Source organism: Micropterus dolomieu, linkage group LG07, assembly GCF_021292245.1.
Source record: "Micropterus dolomieu isolate WLL.071019.BEF.003 ecotype Adirondacks linkage group LG07, ASM2129224v1, whole genome shotgun sequence".
Lineage (NCBI taxonomy): Eukaryota > Metazoa > Chordata > Actinopteri > Centrarchiformes > Centrarchidae > Micropterus > Micropterus dolomieu.
Window position 1 is genome coordinate 9,988,354 of NC_060156.1, and position 22,251 is coordinate 10,010,604.

Sequence of the window (22,251 nt, forward strand, 5' to 3'; positions counted from 1 at the left end):
CTGGTATCTGTCGCAGTATCTTTCCCAAGAACAGTTCTTCAAGCAGACTGGAGGAGCCGGGGATTGAACCACTGACTTACTAATTAGTAGACGACCAGATCTAACTCCTGAGCCACAGCATGGCCAAATCTTTGGCTGGCCTACCTGCCTGCATGTCTGTCTACCTACCTGCTCTCACTCTGCCCATGCCCTGCCTGGACTGCGATTTTTTCAGGTGGATACTTTCAAAATCTAGTGTCTAGATAGTTTCTCCAACGTTACCTAACCTAGCTTTGACAGACGACATGGCAGACATGCAAGTCAGTATCATTGACTAGATTGAATAGACTCTATGATCCACTTTTCATCTGAGGGCAAGAACAGGTTTTGGGTTTGGGGTGAGCTGTTGGTCTTGAGACACACAAATGATCTGATGATGGTTGTTGTGAGGCAGCCAGGATAAAGCCGTGTCATACTGCTGTTATTACAACCTCTGATATTTCCCATTTTGTTGTTTTTCTCTACCTCCTCTTCCCACGCAGACAGAATCAATTATGCCTCACTACCATCACAACATGAAATCCATCTGGGATTAAAGTCCGAGTAAGGGACAGCAGCCCTAACAAAGGTGTATTTATATATTTCATCAAGGTGGGAGGTGGGAGTCATGTCTCTCACCATCGTAATATGCATCCTCTTGTCGATGACATGATTGTCCAAGCATTTATTCCTTTCACACCACACACATACACATCCATTTGTCTGTCGGATGATTGGATATACAGGGTGGCTTTGATTATTGTTGTGCAGGAGCTTAGAGAATGCCTAATCCTAACTTTTATGTGAGTGAAAAAGAGTGGGGAAGAGAAAAAAAGTGAGGCAAATAAAGATGGGAGAAAGCCACAGAGAGACGGATGGCAGGAAAGAAAGACAGAGTGAAGCCTAGTAGCAGATTTGCATTATTTACAGAGCTTGCGTGTTCTCTATCTCCCTACAAACAGATTACTGACACAGGGCTGAAACCGATGAGACACATAATCATACACAAGGCGCCCCGCCAGCACCACACAGAAACAGCCAAATACAATATCATCCCACAAAGGCCCGATTAAATGATACTCCTTGGATAATAGGTGATGGTGGTATTACCTACGCAAGCCCCCATCCGCCAAACTCAGCTCTCTCTATCTCTATCTTTCTGCATGTGCGGTGGGAGTTAGGGAAAGAAATTAATCCTGCCTCTCACCACGGGCGGGATATCGCTTGGCTAGGAGGAGGCTGCGTCTCAAATTCAAATTGTTTGTACAATGAGTTTCTGCTGGCAAAGTAGGGCAATGGACAAACGAACAGACAAGGCAAAGCAGTTATTATTATTATGACAAATGCACCAGCAGGACATCCCAAATCTGGATCAACAAGATACAAGTACATCATGCGGGCATTCATTATCAAACTGGCTGGTCAGATTTTAATTGGAGCCAAAATATATCAAATGTAGGTAACATATCCATGCAACATTCAGCCACAGTTCACATAGGTTCCAATGGGCTTTGAAAGTCTTTATAAATGCATGTACATTTTCAATAATGTTGAACCACCAGGCCACACTACTACAACCACAGTTTTCCATGGAGTTGAACTTTGCCAAAAAGAATTGCCAGGATTCTTCTGTGTGGTAACAAAGTGAGACAAGGTTTTTCTACTAAACCCAGCTGGACGTGAGCAGCATTCACTCTCAAGCACACTGTATAAACACAATGAAAAAGAAAACCTTCTCTGTTCAATACTGTCACAACAAGTGACCCTCAACACCATCCAGTAGGCTCCACCATCTCCTAATGCTTTTCACACATGGTGAATTTGGATATGTACTGCACACACATTTACAGTATGACATAACAAAGTTCAAGATGCTGGATAACAGTTTAATTGGCTTCTAGCTGGCGCTTTGCCCAGGACAGTAACAATATTTCCCATGCCTCTGTCACCAAGATATGAATAATTAATACACTTTTATTACATAATACCTACAATAACATGCGATGCTCATGCAGGCCTTGCTTTCATTATGAGTAAATGCTTGGCTTGCACATTTGCTGTGTGTGCAGTTGGTAGCCAGGGGGACATCAACGGTTAAATCTTGTTGTTGATTGTTTAGTGGGTAGAGAAAATGTCTTAATTAGTTTGTTCACGTAGCTACAGCTCATGTTTCCACACTACCCCCTCCCCTTCCGCTTTATCCCGAGAGCAACTCCAAGCATCTCTGAATGAGTGTATGGCTTCAAAAGGCAAAGCAATCTTCAGTAGCAGGCCGCATGACCATTGGCGGAAAACAATATGAAATTCAGGGAGGCAGAACAAATGTATGCATGCAATTATTTTGATGGTAAGTGCTGGTTGTGATTTCTTTCCCCCTATATTGCAGTGTGGGGATGAGTTTGATTAAGACTGGGAGGCAAAAAGCAAACCAATGATCAGAAAAAAAACATATTAATGAGTTTGTGAGAGTGAATTAATAAGTGTTGTGTGGATTGTTAAATGAAAAAATATGTAGGACAACAGAAGCACTATAATAAATGGTTGACTTGCTCCAGTGTTGGAGGACTGCATTATCGAATGTCCCCAATAGTATTTATTCTGATATCTTAACTTCAGTCCCTCTTCACATAGTCTGCCAGAGGCAGGTATCTACACATAAATGTGAAGAAAAACATACCCGCTTGATAATTAAGAGCAAACACAATCAGCTGAATACCAGTTAGACAGATTGAAAGGCCGCTTCCAAAAGACACTCAAACTGTCAGGAAATTACAAAGGATAGACAGGTATTCAATCAGAAATACAGATGAGTTTCTCTTCTCCTCTAGCAGCGGGACTGGGGATTTTACCCTGGGTCTCCACTGTACTGCCTTATTGACTTTGAGAGCTACAACTTGGTTTCGGCTCAGCACTGCTATCAGCTCAGTGGAACAGAGGGGAGAAACTCTGCGGGAAGATGAGGATGCATTCTGGGTCAAAGAGGCTAAATGCTGGGGCGCGGATCCTGCAGTACACCCCAGCAGCAGTGGCAGGCTGAAGTTGTTGCTAGGCTGCACATAATAGACAGACTGGCTGAAATGCCAAAATAAGAGATGAATGCGCAGACTAAAAGAAGCATGTTCAAAAAACATACACACACACTTACACACGGCTTAGGCTTGGCAGTAATGAGGCTCTCATTACTATACGTGCCTTGAGCATCAATTAAATTACCAGTTAGCTTTATCTTGTAACCAGAAGGTCACTAATTTGAATCCCTACAAGAGGTGCGAAAATGTGGGAGGGGAATGTCAGCATGTCCCTCTGCAGCTATTATGAATGAAGAAAGACACTTTATTAGTGACTGGCAAACAATAGAAAACTATGTACTGGGAAGCTCCCTGGTAAAGGAAAGATAAACTGTACAATTAGAAAGCTTTGCGTTGCTACAAAACATCATGGAGCTACTGTATCTTACTGGTACTGTGCAGTTTGTTAAGATTTCAAATAAGTTTGTGATGGCGCAGTGGATAAGACGCACGCCTTTGTTGTGAGAGACTCGGGTTCAACTCTCCTCTGTGACACATCCACCAATGAATCCCTGAGCAAGACACTTAACCCCTAGTTGCTCCAGAGGTGTGCAACCTCTGACAAAAACAGCAATTGTAAGGCGCTTTGGATAAAAGCATCAGCTAAATGAAGTATAATGTAACATTTGTCCATAAATGCACGTGTTCCAACTACAGATCCAGCATTAGTAAGTAAGAGAGTGCACTAAGAAAAAAAGCACTGCTGTCTGAACTGGACCACTTCCTGTACAAAAACAGGGGAATAAATTAATGAGTGAGTGAAACTGAAGAATGTACATGCTGTTTATATACATGATAAATCAATGACTTGCAGTGGTGTTGGATGATGGTAGTGTGAATGACATCTATTTTATCAGAGATCATCCATCAGTGTTTCTGTTCATCTGTCATGATAGATGATGGCTACTGATAAAATAATGAGAAAGAAGAAAAATGCAAAGGCTGTCTAAAATATGGTTGCAAAGGTTAAATAGACATTTGATGAAACAGACCCACTCCAGAGGCCTCACAGCCTCTAAACGCACCATCAGCACTATTGTAACAAGAAAGACGCACTCCCACCAACTCCTACTGCTAACAACATTGATAAAAAAAACAACAGTAAGCTTTAAGAGAGGACATTTCCTGAGTTTTTAGATACGGCTCATATGGCCACACAGCGCTGTGCTCTGAGTTGTTGGTTGCTGACAGGAGATGTCAAGACAGCAAATTTCTGCCTTTGCTCTACAAATAGGTGATCTCCCCTCCCATCCATCATCAGCTGCTGCTGCACAGTTCCATCCTTGCCCTCCAGTCCCCACTGCTGCCAAGGAAATGTATGCAGATCCCAGATGTAAAGTATATGTGTACATGTGCACTTGCATGTAGGTGAAAGGCAAAAAAAAAAGGACATTTGTTCGCATGAGTGCATTGATTTGTCTTCCACATTTGTGTGTGCATAGACAAGTAAGAGAAGAAGAGAAAGAACATCACTATGTGTGAATAAAAACTGTGTTTGTGGTGTGTGTGTTAATCTACACAAGTACAACAGAAAGAAAATAGTGTGTGTCTAAGTAGTTGAAGGGAACATATTTTTGATATGTGTGTTTAGAATAGTTTCTCTTATCTTTTTCTCAATAGATGATCATGTCTCAGAACAAATAACTTGTGGGGCTCCACAAGAGTTTGTCCTAGGGCCACTACTTCATTTTGTAATGCACTTCCATAAAGTTCAGTGACTCACAAAAGACCAATTTTGAAAAAGAATGGAGAAACTGAAGCAATGGAGGTAAGGATATACTGAATTTTATGGTTCAAGCTCCAAACACACTTGATCCTTCATTGTCCACAATGCAACTCAATTTTGTCTTTCACAAGACTGCCTCCTATATGCCCTCTTCTTTCAAACTGGGGCCGTCTCCTAATGAAACATGACCAATTGATGTATTTTAGATATCAGTACCTGGACTGGAACATTTGTCTCTCTGAGCAACACAGAGAGATTAATGCATATTGTTATATCGAAGCAGGCGTGATGATTGTAATGCTCTCTTATCTGGTCTATCTTTCTATACATAGGAATATAAATAATAAAGTCCAATTCAATGTCATATTGTCCAATGAATTCCTTAATATAACTTCTAGTGTGAAATGTATCGCAGCATGCATCACAAACTTCTCCTATAAGGTCAACGGATGGAGCACCTCCTACAAGAACGGCAATGCAATTTTAATACTGTTCCCGCAGCCCTCAAGCAAAATGGTGGTACCCATTCAAATGTAATTGCACTTTCATGTGTTTAACTATTGACCTGAAAAGAACAACTGCATTAATTTGGCTACATAAAAGCGTTTCATGAGAGGATCACCAGAGAGACGGCAGCACAGGGATTTGACTGTCTCTGAACACACTGCGGTCAAGAGCAGCAGTGTGGGCAGTGTGTGTGTGTGTGTGTGTCTTGCATTGTTGGGTTGGTAGAAGAAAGAGATGAAATGGCAAAGCTTTATGGAGAGAGAGAAGCGTTGTACGACCAAAACACCTGGATGACACCATGTTGGTAAACTGAAATAAAACTGGAATGCAAGAAAATGGAAGATATTAAAGATTAAACAAAAAGAGCCATAGTGTTTTCTTCATGAGTATAGGTGTTTGGTATGTCATACACATATGCAGGTCTGCCTACATATGTGTGTGGAGGGACCTCACACAATAAATGCACATTTCATTTTAACATGGTGACTGACATTCATGGTTGAATGGCCATGGCAGTGTACACCATGTGCCATGTGCACACTGTGCAATCTATGGGGAAATGAGCAACCTCTTCCATCTTTTTAAATGTTGTTTGAAACAGTCAACAGACAAATGGGAGGGGGCAGCCTTTGATTACCTTTGATTTTACCTTTGGCACGTGGTATAGCCAACAGGTTTTGGTTGGAAGAACTAATTGGGGCACTGTGGTGTATGGGCTTATTAGTTCTGAAATGTAGGCAGGAACTGAGCCATGTAATGCTTAGTGATTAAAATAATTTTAATATCAATTGTGAACTTCACAGGTAGTCCAATTTAGCAAGGCTAAAATAGGAGTTATATGTGATATGACCAGCTATGACCAGCCCTAGTTAAAAGCCCAGCTGCTGCATTTTGTACAAGCTGTAGATGTGCCGTGGCAGTTTGACTAAGGCAAGTGAAATAGGATTGCAGAAGTCGAGACAGGAAATAATTAAGGTATGAATGAAGGAATGGAAGAAAAAATCATAAGTCAATAGTAATGATCTGATTTTTCTAATGATTCTGAGTTTGAGATTGAAGGAAGTTTAGTGACATCCAGACATCCAGACCTTTATGGCAGTTGTGGAAAGTATTTAGGTTGCTGAAATCATCTGTTTTTACTGAAACATAAAGTGCTGTCCACATAAACATGATAGGATATACAACCAAAGTGACTATTAATTAAGAAAAGCATATAAAAAGAGAAATGAACAGGCTTAAGCATGACCCCTGAGGTACCCCGTAAAACAGAGGAGCAGATGAAGACACATAGTTACCCAAAGAGACCACAAAGTGTCTGTTTGACAAATATAACACAAACCATGGCTTTTCCTGAGATACCAACAAATCTATTTAGTCTGTTGATGAGGATGGATTGATCAGTAGTATTAAAGACAGCGCTTACATCGAGAAGAACTAAAACTGTAGATATTGCAATATAAGGTGCAATATAAGAACTACTCGAAAGATCTGATAATTTACATCAAATGTCACTTAATGTATCCATTGATACAACAAACAGCACCATCACTTTTTCTGTCTTTTGTGTAGTGCAACATGCAGTGCTCATGCGATTCATTTCAACTTCAGTCAAAATATCAAATGAACTTGATTAAAATGGATTAGATGGAAGCTATCAATAGAAAACCATTTTGTGCTACTGATTTTTTTAAATGGGTACATTGTTCTAATCTTAGAAATAACATGCATCCCTTTTATCCTCTGTGTCACTCTGAAGGAGAAATGTTGAGATAGTTGCTGAGGTATAGTAGATGGCAAGGGGGTGTGGCCCCCATGGCCTCCATCCCCCAAATATACGCCTCTCCTCCGCCAAGATAATTGCATTCACAGACTGCTGATTAAATTTGGCCCATCCCTCATGCAATTGTTTCCTACGAGTCTTTATGAAAAATGGCTAAGATTTAGGGATTATGGAATTATACCCGAGCAAGGCAAAGCATCTGCTTACAGATGAGAAGAGGAAAAAATAAAATCATGACAGAATGGTAATGGGGGTGCATCCTTGCTTATTTTCAACTTAAACAGTGATAAAACCCTAGTAATCTGAGCTTTATGGATAGGGCGGCGGTGGAGGAGAAAATCATATTACAATACCTTGCGAGATAAGACAAATCTGTGAGCAAGACAGAAAAACAAAACCAAGAAACAAATGAGGAAAGAGGCAAAAAAGTATGACAGAATAGATAAACAAGGGGCCAAACAAGTGAGTGATTAAAAAAGAGCAAAAGGACCTTCAATTGCTGCTGGTGAGGGCCACTTAGCTTATCAAGGCTGATGTGCCTGCCAGCTGAATTAAAATGAGCCACGCTCTCTGGAATGGGCAAAACAAAACAGGGTCTGAGAAAGGCAGCGAGAAAGAGAAGGAAAGATGGAAAGACTGAGAGGAGAGCGAGCATATCTTACCACAAGCATACCAAGTATGTTGGTTTTACCACAGAGGAAGCTGGCTTAAGTCGGTGCATGATTTGCTAAGGCAACAACACGTCATTGATGCCTTGTTTTTCCAGGCCTACTGAGAGACATTCAGTAACACACTATGGGGCCATGACTCTCACTTTATTCACACAGCACTGTATGCGGTGTGCATCAGCCAAGGTTGGAAAGTCTACCCTGAAGACTGTAAAGCAGATTTAAAGTGAAACTACAAAGTATTTAGAGAGCACCCAACAAATGCTGCACAAAAACGTCACAATTAAATTACAACCTTATTGGCTAGGTGTTGAAAGAGGTGAGAAAGTAAGCAGGGTTTGAACTTCTCTTACACAATTACATGATTAGGAATGCCTTGCAGGAAAGATTGTCAAAAATTATCCTCTTACTGAACAGTTATCGCATCTCCCCCCTCGCTAAGACGGTCAGCGTTTTATCTCACCTTCAAGTGTGGCCTTCTCGAAAAACACTTTTGCCTTCCGACGAGGTGGGACAACACGTCTTACAAACTAGTACTTTTCCAGCATAACCTGGCCCTTAGGACAGATGCACGAGGGACAAACAGCAACATTATCCCATCAAAACTGCAATTTACAGGTCTTAGGTTCAGGCATGGCTATGTTTACTAATCTCTCCCAGTTTTCACAATGTAACAATATGTTCTGAGAATTTACATGCAAGCATGACCTTCTTATACAAGTAATATTTTTATACCACTTCTAAATATCTTCTAAATAAAGTGCAAAAAGTGCAACATAAATATTATTTGATTTTAAAAAATAATAAGATGATAATATACTGGCTGTTGTATTGAATGTTATTTTTATTTTTTTTTATTGTTATAGCCCAATATCATAAATCACAAATTTGCCTCAAGGGGCTTTAAATGAACCAAGCTCTGAAATGTTTGCAAATGGTCTAATATCACACAGTTAACAGTAAAATGACGAAGCATCTACTAACAGTAATGTCAACATTACTATTGTGAATGATGGAACAACTGGTGTGAACAGGTCTTCACCATCATGGAGGTTCCCTTCATTGACTGCCATTTATTTGAACCTTCTTGCATAAACTAACCTCTGGCTCTCTTTGTCTCTCAAATATAAATAATATCAAAGGCTAATGTTGGTGAACATTTTGTCCAAAACACACTTGAATTTCCTGCTGTTTTATATGCTTCACTGTCCTTAAGGTGATGTCAGCCAACATTACACTGTCTGAGGACACAACTGTGGAGCAAGTGCTTTCAGACCACATCCATGACCAAACCGACCTCTGCGTATGGGCAATAAAATGGGCCCTCCAGCCTGGTTGCTGCAATAACAGACTATAATAAAAAACTGAATATGGCATTATCAAAGTGGGGCCACCTGGTAGATGTGCTAGAGAACTGACAGAGCTTCAGAGAAATACCTTTAATGGAAGCCAAATCGTTTTAGCACCACAACAAATAAATTTACCATAGAGAGGTGGCAGAGAAGTCAGGGAACGCTTTAAAAAAAAGTATTTGGTCATGCCTGGTGTTGCATATACAGTAGTAACACCCACCATATCTCTGTGGAGACCTGAGATGAACAGAAAAGTCCTTTTCATGTCCTATTACCCACTACTGCTCCCATCAATAGCTGCTCCACTTACCCAAGGCTTTGGCCTAAGAGGCAAAAAATAAGCATATTAATTATTAAGCTGCCAAGGGAGAAAGGGGAGGAGTCGTAGGGTTGGAGGGTAATGTGTGTATTTATGTGTGTCGACACTGAGGCAAGGTTATTTAAATTGGTTTTGAGAGCACTGCTTCTTTTAAACTTTTGGAAAGCAAGCCTCATTGATAGCAATTTAAATTGCGGTTATAGCTGGAAAATTTTAGCCTTTTATCCAGCTCTTTAAATATGTACTGTATATCTTGTCAGCATGTAAGTTATGTTCGAAGACCCACAGATGAACCACTATTCCAGACTTAAAGCCTATAGTTTTTGTAAGGCATCACATTCTACAACACAAACACAAAAGCAAAATAAATACTACAAGATCAAAGTTTACAATCACATTAACTGCCTAAGAAGACACACTGCTGTCAGCGTGATTTCAGAACAAGTTTATATCAATGTTACACCTCACAACTTCAACAGTGAAAATCTTTTATCACTCAAAGTCATCAGGTGTCCATTTAGGCATCATAACTAAGTTGATAGAAAGTGACGTTTTCCTCAGTGGCATTTGGGACCCACTGAGCTGCCAGTCAGCTCCTATATTATTTGCTTTCCCACTCATTTTGTGCCTCCTCTGAGATGAGCACTGACATCAAAGACCTGTCTGAAACACAGTCTGGCCTTCAGAATCAAAGTAAGAACTGCATGTCAAGGCTGTACAGCCGTGCACTGCCATGGTAATGCTGCAATGACAGACAGTCAGAGATAGAAACTAAACATGACAATCACAGTTTGAGGGTTTGTTTTAAACCTGCAGTAATATCTATAGCATAAATGTAGATCCTGGACAAACAAGAAATAATCTCAATAAATTTGTTTGTTTGTATGTATGTAAGTGCGTGTCTACTGCATTGTGACAAAGCAGGGTTCACACGATCAATAGTATTTATTCTATGCAAGTGTGTTGCAAAGTACATGTTAGAAATAGTTTAGAGAATACTCGTGGTGTTCAAGCTGTACTAAACACTAATACCAGTGGCGGTCTGGCCATCTGGAGTACTGGAACAATTGGTGGGCTGGCCAACCTCTGGGTCGGTGGGCCGCCTTCCTTAGCCTATACCTTTTTAATAATAATAAAAATGCTGGCAGAAGGTTGATCAACACGGGCCAACCCCCCTTCCCCCCAGGCTTGTTGGTCTATTCCATATGAACATCTATGCAGCCCTTAGCCCCGCCCTGTCTATATCACTCACACACACCACAGTGCAACTGACAGCTGGAAAACGAGCTACAACAGAAAATGGACAAGCAGAGTTTGAAAATGTTAAGGGTTTGGCTGAAAAGTTCAGAGACAAAAGAGTCAAAGGTCTTAGCTTAGGGATGCACCAAAATGAAAATTCTTGGCCGAATCTGAAACTGAATATAATGAAAGAATTTGCAGAATACCGAACAAATACACTCACATTTTTTGCATAAATTCAATAGTCAAAATGTGCTTTTTACATGTGTTTCCTACAGGATTTGGAGAGACTATGGGGGGTGGGTCTGAGGCCCAAGAGGTTCTGGTAAAGTAAATTACATGTGTCCATTTACTTTTAATGGACAATAATATATGGTATATATTTTATAATTTATGTGAATATAATCCAATTAACACCTTATTTTGAAAACTGGACATTGTCACATGTGTATTCTCGCGCTAAATTCATTCAAATCCGACCCAATTTGATAAATGATGTTGTATGCGGTTCTCGTATCACGCAACATGAGGACTTAATAGCCACTCTTCAAGTAGAACTCTCATACTACAACACTTGCCTTTGTAAAGAGAGAAAATGACAGGATAAAGTTGCTAACCTGCCTGTCAGCTCGCACTGATCCATTTCAGTGGATTTACCATAAAGGATTGAATACGCGTGCACTCCAAATTTAGGTGCGGCTAGCTTAATCCTTCTCATAAACGAGTGACAGAAACACTCAAAGTGGGTCAGACTGATTGTTGCCTTTTCTAAGAAGTCAGCCACAGATGGTGTGGATGTGCTAGGAGACCATTTAGCAGAAGAGTGTCTGCAAATGGCAATTTTTGTCTTTCTCTGACACTTTAAAATGCTTCCACACTGCCGACATGTCAACGTAATTGTTCGGTAAAGTTTCTTTGGCCTTTTGACGTATTAGGCCGAACGCCGAAAGTGTTTCTTTGCTATTTTCGTAAATCACTTCAGTATCAGTGATTTACTGTTGTGCAATTTCATTTTGCTAAAATAAGCATTTTCATTTAATTCTGATTGTTTTTGTCTTGTCATTCTACACTATAAATGTTTATACATTTACATATGTTAATTAGCTAATTTTATTTAGTGTCTGACATTGGTTGCAAATAGTTGCCTACATATTATAAAACCAATCAATCCTTTCCCTCTCAAATTCATATTTTGTGTGGGAGAATGTGTTTGTAGTAATTTGCTTGATATGATGCCCATTGACAAGATTCCTACCACTTCACCTTTTACTAGACAATACAATGAAACTCATCAACAGTCTGGTGTAAACAGTTAGCCACACAGTGTTATTTATTGTGTTGCCATTTTGTTACGTCCCAAGGTCTAGGGGTATTCTGGATGTAACATAAATGTGTGGCTTCCCACTCTTCACATTCCCAAGCAATGCCAGAACACAGGAAATCCAATTTAGCAGTATTTGCTTCAGAGATGAGCAGTGCCCAAAACAACAACCAAAACACTCTAAGAAACCTAAAACTTTCCTAAACCAAAAGCAAAAGTAAAGAAAAGACAAAGCTCTAAACTAGGCTTCTATTATTCTATTTTATTTATTCTATTCAAATCAAAAACAGGAGGGCTTCTCACTCCTACTAAACTGTTAGTAGCTGACACAACACAGCTACAACAAAGAAAATCTGTATATAACAAACAAAATGGCTAAAGCCAACAAAACAAGGTTGTCAACGACAATAATCAGAATTACAAAGCTAAGCTATTCAAAGTTCAATGTGTTCTCTACACAGGTTCACTTACAAAGTCTCGTATGATCACAACAGTTTTCTTCTCACGACTAACACAGACATAACACACAGTACACAGGCTCAGGTTGGGAATGGCAGAGAGAGAAAAGGCAGTTCCTGTCAGTGGGCTCTGCAGGACCAATCCAGTGTGCCCACCTGTTCCCCTTCGAGGGAACTCGAACTGCGTCGGTGATGACACTATGGGAACACCTCTGGGCGTGGCAGGGCTGAAATCATGAACGAAACTACTCCAATCCTATTGGCGTTGCTAGAACAGTAGCGTGTGACGGCGTAACTGGAGGCGTATATAAGCACCGGACACATTAGCTTTTTTCTATTCAGCAGGCACTCTGGCATGTTTGAGACTACGAAAGAAGTACAACCACGGAGGAAATTTCTTAGCTAGAAGAAGTCTGGCAGAGGAGATGGCTGGTGAGCAGTTCAGGCAGTGTGTTTCCCATGCCCGCGCTAAATCACGGCTGGGGACACTCATGCCTCATACACTCATACACAATGAGCTGTGTAAATCATGGAATAAACCCTTCTCTGCACGGCTGACTATTTCCCCTCTGCTGGATTACAGCAATGTGACAGAGATTAAGAAGCGCGGCTACGGAGCGATGCCTCGGGTTGAGGAGGCATTAGCGAGCTACCTTTCTCCCACCCTAGCGTCATCCCTCAATCCGCCGGTCTGGGTCCAGGACAGCGACGGCTGAAGAGAGACGAGCTCAGCCCTCGTCTAGCTCCTACTGCCGGAGCCAGAAGCGAAGCGTCGCTTCCCGTGGTCCCCCTCAACAAACCTGGGACGCGAGGCGGCGCTCTCGCCCACAGCCCCCCCAGAAGATGGATCTGAGGACAATCATTCAGTCTCGGCGGGCCCGGGGAAAGAGGTCCTGAGGATCACTACCACCCGATTGTTGGCGAGTTTTCCCTGGCGGACCCCCACTTCAGGGTGCCACCGGGGACCTACGCATAACACCGGCCAGCCCCGAGGGGCTGGTTCCCTTGGCGGATTTCGCAAAAGCATTGCGAACATTTTCCCCGTGGGTCCTGTGCACCGTAGTGGATGGCTACAGGCTGCAGTTCCGGGTCCGCCCCCCCAGATTCAACAGGGTGGTCTGCTCGGGCTCTGCTGGAAAAGGGGGCCATAGGACTTATTTCCCCGCCAGTCAGGGAGTCTGGGTTCTACAGCCAGTACTTCATAGTTCCCAAAAAGGAGGGTTGCGTCCAATTTTAGATCTGCGGTCCCTGAACCAATCTCTGAGGAGATTCAGGTTCAAGATGCTCACCATCCCCGCCATCGTCAGTCACATCCAATCCGAGGATTGGTTTGTCACGATAGATCTGCGAGACACATATTTCCACATCTCCATCCGTCCCTCTCACAAGAAGTTCCTGAGGTTCGCCTTCGGGGGCGCGGCGTACCAGTATCGGGTTCTTCCGTTCGGCCTAGCACTCTCCCCTTGCACGTTCACCAAGTGCATGGATGCAGCTTTGGCCCCGATGAGGCTCCAGGGCATCCTGGGCCCATGGAATGGAGATTCCACCCCGAGGTGGTGGAGTTATTATGCGAAAGGTTCGGCCCTACAGACGTGGACCTGTTTGCGTCTCAAGAGACTACGCACTGTCCACTGTGGTTCTCCCTCTCGCCCCCATCCCCGCTAGGGCTGGATGCCATGGTGCAGACGTGGCCGAGGCTGCGTCTGTATGCTTTTCCCCCTGTCGCTCTGCTCCCGGGGGTTATGGAGCGGATCTGTCAGGACGGTGTCAGCCTACTGCTAGTAGCCCCGTTTTGGCCGGCCCGAGTGTGGTTCTCGGACATAATAACGCTCCTGGAGGGCCCGCCGTGGAAGGTCCCTCTGAGGAGAGACTCAGGCGGAGGGCAAGGTCTTTCACCCTTGCCCCGGCCTGTGGAGACTGTGGGTCTGGCCCCTGAGGGGGCTCAGTTCCTTGAGGTGGGCCTGACGGCGGGAATAGTCGAGACGCTGCTCAGCTCCAGAGCCCCGTCCACGAGATGGACGTACGGCCTGAAGTGGAATGTGTTTGCCACCTGGTGTAGAGAACGGGTTACCTGCCCGGTGACTATGGTACTGGAGTTCCTCCAGGACCGTTTCTCTGCTGGCCTTTCCCCATCCACGCTCAAGGTGTATGTGGCTGCCATTGCAGCGTTCTACGCCCCTCTGAGAGATGGGCCTCTGGGGAGGCTTCCACTGGTCGTGCGCTTCCTCCGTGGAGCCCGGAGGATGAGACCTGTGACTCGTTCCAGGGTTCCCACTTGGGACCTGGCAGTGGTTCTCGAAGCGCTGGCTGAGGCCCCCTTCGAACCCCTGGAGTCGGCTGAGGCCAAGCACCTGACCCTTAAGATGTTCTTTCTCCTCGCTATCACCTCTCTGAGGAGGGTGGGGGATCTCCAGGCACTTTCGGTTTCTCCTCGATGCCAGGAGTTTTCCCCGGGGAGGGTCAGAGCCATCTTGCACCCTTGTCCGGGCTATGTCCCTAAGGTTCCGTCCAGGTTGGCAGGTCTACGGTGCTGCAGGCGTTTCATCCCCCACCTCATGTGACGGCGGAGGACGGGGGACTTCATCTGCTCTGCCCGGTCAGAGCGCTGAGTATTTACACTCTGAGGTCCTCCCAGTGGAGGAAAGCAGACCAGTTGCTGATGTGTTTCGGGTCCCCCAAGGCTGGGCTCCCCGCTTCCAAACACACGATCAGCAACTGGATCGTTCAGACTATTTCCCTGGCCTATCAGGTGCGCGGGTTACCTTCACCTATGACTGTAAGAGCGCACTCTACTCGAGGCATGGCGGCCTCTAGGGCCCTCCTCGCAGGGGCTTCGCTCCAGGATTTGTGTGAGGCAGCTGGCTGGGCCACTCCTCACACTTTCATCTGGTTTTACAGTCTGGACCTTCCTTCTGCACCCGGCACCCGTGCGCTCTCCTCTTAGTTGTGCCTACGGGTTACTGCACGCTGGGGGGCAGGCGGAGGCTTCGGCGTGGCATAGTGGGTATTCTCGTTCCCATAGTGTCGTCACCGACGCAGTTCGAGTTCCCTCGAAGGGGAACGTCGTCGGTTACGTATGTAACCCTTGTTCCCCGAGAAGGGGAACGAGACACTGCGTCGGTCCGCCACACCTCACCCTGCCTGGAGTGCCTTGCTTCATAGCAAAGAGCTAATGTGTCCGGTGTGCCGGCGTGCTTATATACGCCTCCAGTTACGCCGTCACACGCTACGGTTCTAGCAACGCCAATAGGATTGGAGTAGTTTTATTCATGATTTCAGCCCTGCCATGCCCAGAGGCGTTCCCATAGTGTCGTCACCGACACAGTGTCTCGTTCCCCTTCTCGGGGAACAAGGGTTACATATGTAACCCGAGACGTTCTCCATTACCTGCATACACTCACACACACACTCTAAGGGAGGAGAACAGCTGACAGTGCAGGGTGAGAGATAAATACATACAAAATATGACCCTAGGGTCATAACACATTCATTCACTTGATATGACATAGTGGCACTGCTGCTGTGTTTCTGTTGTTTTTCAAAAATCTCGCATTTATTGGGTAATTTAAATATTATTTTATTTGTACCCAGGTTGACGATAGGTCCTGCTCTCTTAGGTTACGTTCTATGTTTGGAGAAGGTTTTATTATGTGTACTCCAATGACTTAAAGCCAACCAGCTGACCCTGAGAAGCAGTTAGACAGTCTTGAGGAGGATTGTGGATATTTTAGTATTTTTATCTCAAGGCTTCATGCGATGTGAGGTAGTTCAATCATGACATTTTCAGTGTGTGTTCTGCAGCCTTTTTAAAGTAGTACTGCCATAGTGATAAATGACTGTGATGCTGCTAGGTGGTTTATTAGAGGCTGGTTCTGTTTGTAGGATAGCAGCAAGAGCTTAGAGCACCGCTATTTTTTACAGCAAAAACAATACTTAAACTACATTAAAAAATAAGAATTGAAAAATATGAAAAAGTGAATAACATTATTTTGTCTACAAATAAAAAATAAACAATAATGTGAAAGATGGATGAATGGACAAATTAACTAGTTACAGTTTTAATGCAAATAACCTGTAGGCGTCAGTGGAATCGCACATTGTTTCTATTGACATGGGTGAGTAAGTTACAGGTTTAATGTCGGTGGTCAGTCACCCATCTAAATCTTCCTCTAGTTGCTAAAGAATTGTTATGCGGTATTTATGCTTATTAAAAAAGAACATGTTAGGTTCTCCAGTCAGTGCCATTGACTACACACTGCCCACTGCTCCCTTGAGGGATGGATTAAATGCAGAGAATGAATTTTGCAACATGTATGTGTATGTAACAATAACGTATATTTTTCCCCTTCTTCCTCTCATGCTAAACCCAGACAAACAATATTTAGTGAAGTAGTAAGTGAATCTACCTTCTGAATGAGTTGCTGCTCTTCAGTGAAGAGAACAGGTAGCTGTAGACATCACCACTGTGTGAGAACATGCATACAGCACCTTTTCTCCTAATCTCGTGATATACAAAAATGACACCTGTAACAATAATAAATGTACACAATAAATGTATTGGGACAGCTTATCTTTTGTTGACAACTTCAATGACCTGAGTCCTGTACTATGAAGCGAGGTTATCCAGGTAACTTCAGGAGTAACTTTGAGACGTCGGGTGTAACTTCCAGATTAACTACGAAAGGTTTTACCCGAGGTACACTGTGATGGCAATCTATGCTGCATTTCTAAACTTCTCAGAACTGGTTATGTTTGTGGTTAACTTAATATTACCCTACATGAATAGGGTATTATAAGTGTGGGCTACATGACACAATTGTACTCAGTGTTAATAATGACAACAATTAATTAATTATTAGTTACTGACTTGTTGCCATGAGCGCTTTCCATTTGGGTTGTATCTGAATTTAAGGTATTCTTAACACAATAGCATTACATTTACACAGGTAGCTCTGCAGTCTGTGATTTAGGGAGTAGATCTTAATTCATTAACAGGTCAGTTTCTAATGACGACCAAGAGAACTGAGCGTATTCATCTTGGTCTTAACAATTTACACTGGCTTCTAGTTACTTATAGAATATATTTATAGAATATATTTCAAAGTGCTTCTGCTAGTTTATAAATCACTCAAAAATCCTACGCCAAAATACATTTCCCCAGTAAGGTTTTAGGAAGTTAGCTGGTAGAACCTCGAGTCAGAACAGGGTGCAGCTGCTTTTAGCTAATAAGCTGCACAAAGATGGAACCAACTTCCTGATGACCTCAAATATGCCCCAACCCTACACACTTTCAAATCTAAATTAAAAACTCTGTTGCTCTCCTGTGCCTTTGATTGATTGTACTTGTATTCCTTTGTTGCATTTGGGGCAACTTACAAGTTATTACTTTCAACTAAGTGAACAGCCTCCAACTGGTCTTACATCTACATCACGGCAAATCTTAGCCTGATCTAAACCATAGCCTGGGGGGATGGAAATGTTGGAAAAAGATAGAAGACGACTGTGTTTTGATTATTAATTGGCATTAAAATTCCTTCCACGCCTATTTTAACTTTTAATGAGGTGAAAGTCGACTCTCACTTCCAGCGGGCCGTAGAGGTTCAGTGTGGAAGGCAAATTGGTAATAAAGGGTATGTAGTCATGTTTAGGCAAGTCTGAATATTTTTCTAGTTGACGAAAGGTGAGGCAGAGGTGGTGCTTGGGCTTGGACAATCCTAATCAGTGAGCATAGTTAGAGTCTGCCTAGGCTGGTCCCTAATGTAATAATGGGCTTAGACAATATAAAATATTGATTGGAAACAGACATACTACATATGTAAGCACTACTGCACTGCTCACATACTTGCATGCATGAAAAAGACATAAAAGGTCTCCAGAAAAGTTTTTTACATCTACATCTGAAAACATTTCTGACTAACCACTTTCTTTCAAATAAATGTTTTCCTAACATGCATGTCTATCATATAACAATTTGAAAGATCAGATATTTGATGTCTCTTAGGTAAACAGGTTCAGCTGATAATTTTCTAGATTGCTATATTTAAGCCAGTTGATTGCTACATGTTACTTGTTCTAGTATGCATCCTTGCTTAACATCAACTAGGTAGCAAACAAATATGTACATGAAAGACTAACATGGTGCAGTCATTAATCTGCCTTTTCTATCAACAGTAAGGAATAAATTGTGAGCTTGGAGCTAGGTGGTGATTGAAGCTGAATGGTGCTTTTATTCTTCCCTCAATGATGAGAATAACAATTATTAAAATCAGAAATGATTGCCAATCTGCTTCCACTTTTCCAAATGCTGTCAAAATACTTACACCTACTTTTAATTTGTCTGTTTTTCCTTCTTCCTATTTTTTATTTATAGTTTCCGAAGGCCTTTTACCTTATGTTCAAACTGTGCTTACAGTCTCCTGTATCAGGGTAAAGGAAAGGTTAACAGGATTATCTGATAGAGTTTAAGGTTGAAAATGCAATAGACATAATGTGGTAAAATAATGGTTAAATAAAAAAGTCTTGTAACAGGTTTATTGGAAAAGGGAGCCTGGCTTGACACAAGGGGATTTTGAGCAAAAACTTTAATGTGCAGTAGTCGTAGTAATTTATTATTTGCAATACACAGAGACAAAGACAGACACATTTTTAACTGTTAAAGATGTATTTTGTGTTATTATTTATCCTGTCCCACAGCACTTTGTGCTGTTGTTGTCCTTTAATATTTCATAAACCCAAGTTATGTTCTGATATGAAATCTCAAACATCACATTATAGGAAATAATAATAATACATAACAAACACATAAAAAAAGCAACACTGCACCCTTAAGGTCACACTGTGAGCGACATATGCAGGTGGCGCTAGAGCAAAAATAATCCAGTGAATTGTCTAGGTTACATTTTATGGTTGAATAAAGCCAAAGGTATAGAAATACCAAGCACTTAATCAAAAGCATGTAAATTACTGTATCCTGCTATCTTTGTTCCGTTATAGAACAAAAATAATCTAAACAATTAAATTAACCCTTTTTAAGAAATTCAGTTGTTCCCCTGGAATAAAAACCTAACTCTAGTAGTCTCAGTATCTCTGTCACACAGTGGTATTACAGAGCAATCAATTAACAGCAACCACCACTGATGGCCCGTTCCGGACTTCAGTTTAACATGTGCCTCCTCACGATCCACATTAGGGGCTCACAAATGTGACAATATGAATGTCGTCCTTCAAAAAGAAAGTCCCTCTTGCCCCTTTCCTGGAGCGGTGAAATATTGAGTGTGACACGTTAGTAATTGCATGGGAAGTAATCAATTAGACACACAATTGAAAGAGACCTGAGGTCTTTGGGTTGCCAGGCAAGAGGCTTGACTGAATTTTGGTGACGTGTGCTGAACCAGTCTTGCTTGCCTCCTGTAGCAGAATTTGCTCTTTCTCCTCCTTGTAGTTTGAATGGAAGTCTCAGGGATCAGGGGGTAACAATTTTATAGCCCCCCTATCAGCAGTCCCTTGTCTGGGGGAAACACACAGACTCAAATCGTCCGTTTCACCTTGCCACATCCCATCCCATCCTTTCCCTGCCTTTCTTGTGCATCACCATCACAAGACGCTGAACAGGACACGTTCAGCAGATGACGATGTACGTTCATGGAGATTTCCCCATCAAACAATTGTATTAGGTTTTGGAGAACACAGTAGGCCTCAAGTGCTTAAAAGGGTGTTGCATGCAGTACAAACATTACATTGCATGTGTTTGTGCAATGTGACAAATCATGACAGCCAACTGAACTATGATGAGAGACACAGAGCCAAAGTAAGAGGGATAAAAAGATGGAAGAAAGAAAATGGGATAGATAAAGAGAGAGCAGATGGGCCATGAAGGAGTGGATAACGCCTTGGCGTAAAACACAGGCTTGTGTACATGCATGAGACGAGAGAGGATCATTCAGCAGATGGGGCCTCAGATTGAATGCTTTATTTTGGACAGACGCAGTGCAGGCGTAGGGTAGTTAGAAAAATGAATCAACAACACTAAACAAATCTGAAAAAAATGATACTGGATGAAATGAGGGAAAGGGAGGGAGGGTAGCAGTAAAATGCGTTAAATCAGAAAGCTCATCTGTGTTGTGCTCCTTATTGAGGCTGTTATTATTTTGCCAGGGAAGCAGGCTGTAATTACCATGTGAAAGCACTGAGGCTGCCCGGGGTTCATGTGAATCCAGACGGAAGTGCTGGAAATGTTTGCCTAAGCAGGAAGGAAGACACTGTGGGTCAGCGTGCATCAAAATACAGATTAGGAATTTTGGAAATGTCAGGAGGCGGGTCTGTTGAACCTTTTTCTTGCTTGGCTATAGGGAGAAAAGGTATAAAAAAAGTACTTGAAGCTTCTCTCTGCAGCAATCAGGAGGTTCCCTTTTATACACTAAAAGCGTAAAATGGGTAACCTTTTAGGGACTAGCTTTTTGTCTTTGGACTGGAGGTAAGTCCTCAAAGTGTCACTTTGTCCCCACAAACAACATCACTTTCCACACCACAAAGTGTCTTTAACATTTCTCATTCACTTCTATACACCGAATGCACACACACCATCCCTAAACTTTCTCTGGTTTGACTGTGCCCTATGTTTCATATTCATGAGGATAACTTAGCTAAGCTTGATTGAAAGGTGCATTGGAGGGAGTCCTATCCCTGCTCAGCCAGAGACCGCCTTCGCCCCATCCTCCAGTCCCCTCAAATCCAGAGAGTCCATTCACATTTGCAGAGAGTGCACCAAAAAAATCAATAAGTGCAATGCTACAATATACTAGCGACAAATTGATTTCATCCTAAAGCAATTTCGACCCAAGTAGAAATGCGGGAGGGTTTCAGTGCTGTAGGGGTCTTTTACTCCACTGCCACTCGATTAGTCCCTTATGTAGTTAATAAGTTTTATCCTCTTATATATGTTGCCTATGGATTATATTGATCATTTTACACTTCTCCTGGACACTTCTGGCAGACGTATGGTGGATCAATATGACAGCAACATCAAAGGCCTTGTAATGAATGAGATGGCTAGCCTCGGACTCACTAAAGCACTTGAAGGAGGGAAAGAGTTTTGATCTGTGCTGCTTGATGTACAGGAGTGGATCTATCCTGATGGTTCAGGCGTATGTCCTTCCTCAGCAGTACACTGTAGAATGATGACAACTGCAACAGAACAAACTGGGACACAAGTAACTTGTTTCTTCCCCCGCCAGCAAGAGCTTGTTTAACTGTCTGGACCATCTGTGCAAAAAACAGTGATATGATAAACCCTCCAAGACAAGTTTCTTGTTATAAAGACATAGGTTGGTCTTCATGGTTCAAGATCTTGGACCCAGTCCAAAACCGCCCCATCTACCAAAACTTGACATGCATAATACATTTTTACATAAAGATACCCAATTGAAAATGACCTGAGCACAGTCAGAACTGATCTAACATGATAGAATTGTCCTATAACAAGACAAATATCTCATTATAAAATTGACACGCACAAGACATTGAGCAGATTATTTTCTGTTCTGTTCTACTTGTTAGCTAGAATGAAAAATACTAGGGTGAAACTCAAACAGTCAGAGTTATGAAGTAGAGCAGATTCAGGCCATGGCTGTTGTGCATAACTTCCCCTCCACTTCATGGCTTGAGGCCACGGATGGCACATCAAACAGCAGCTTCTCAGTCCAGCCCCATCTCCCTTAGCACTGGCTTCAACTTGGAACCACAATGAAGAGGACTGGCTTGGCAAAAAATCTGCTAGTGGTGCTGGACAAATACAAT

General features: G+C 42.5%; 1 protein-coding gene across 2 annotated transcripts in view; it reads right to left on the minus strand.

Moving 5' to 3' along the window:
• Window positions 1-22,251, minus strand: part of LOC123973492 (receptor tyrosine-protein kinase erbB-4-like) — a 366,438-nt gene that overhangs the window by 111,421 nt on the left and 232,766 nt on the right. The gene's annotated exons all lie outside the window — the stretch shown is intronic.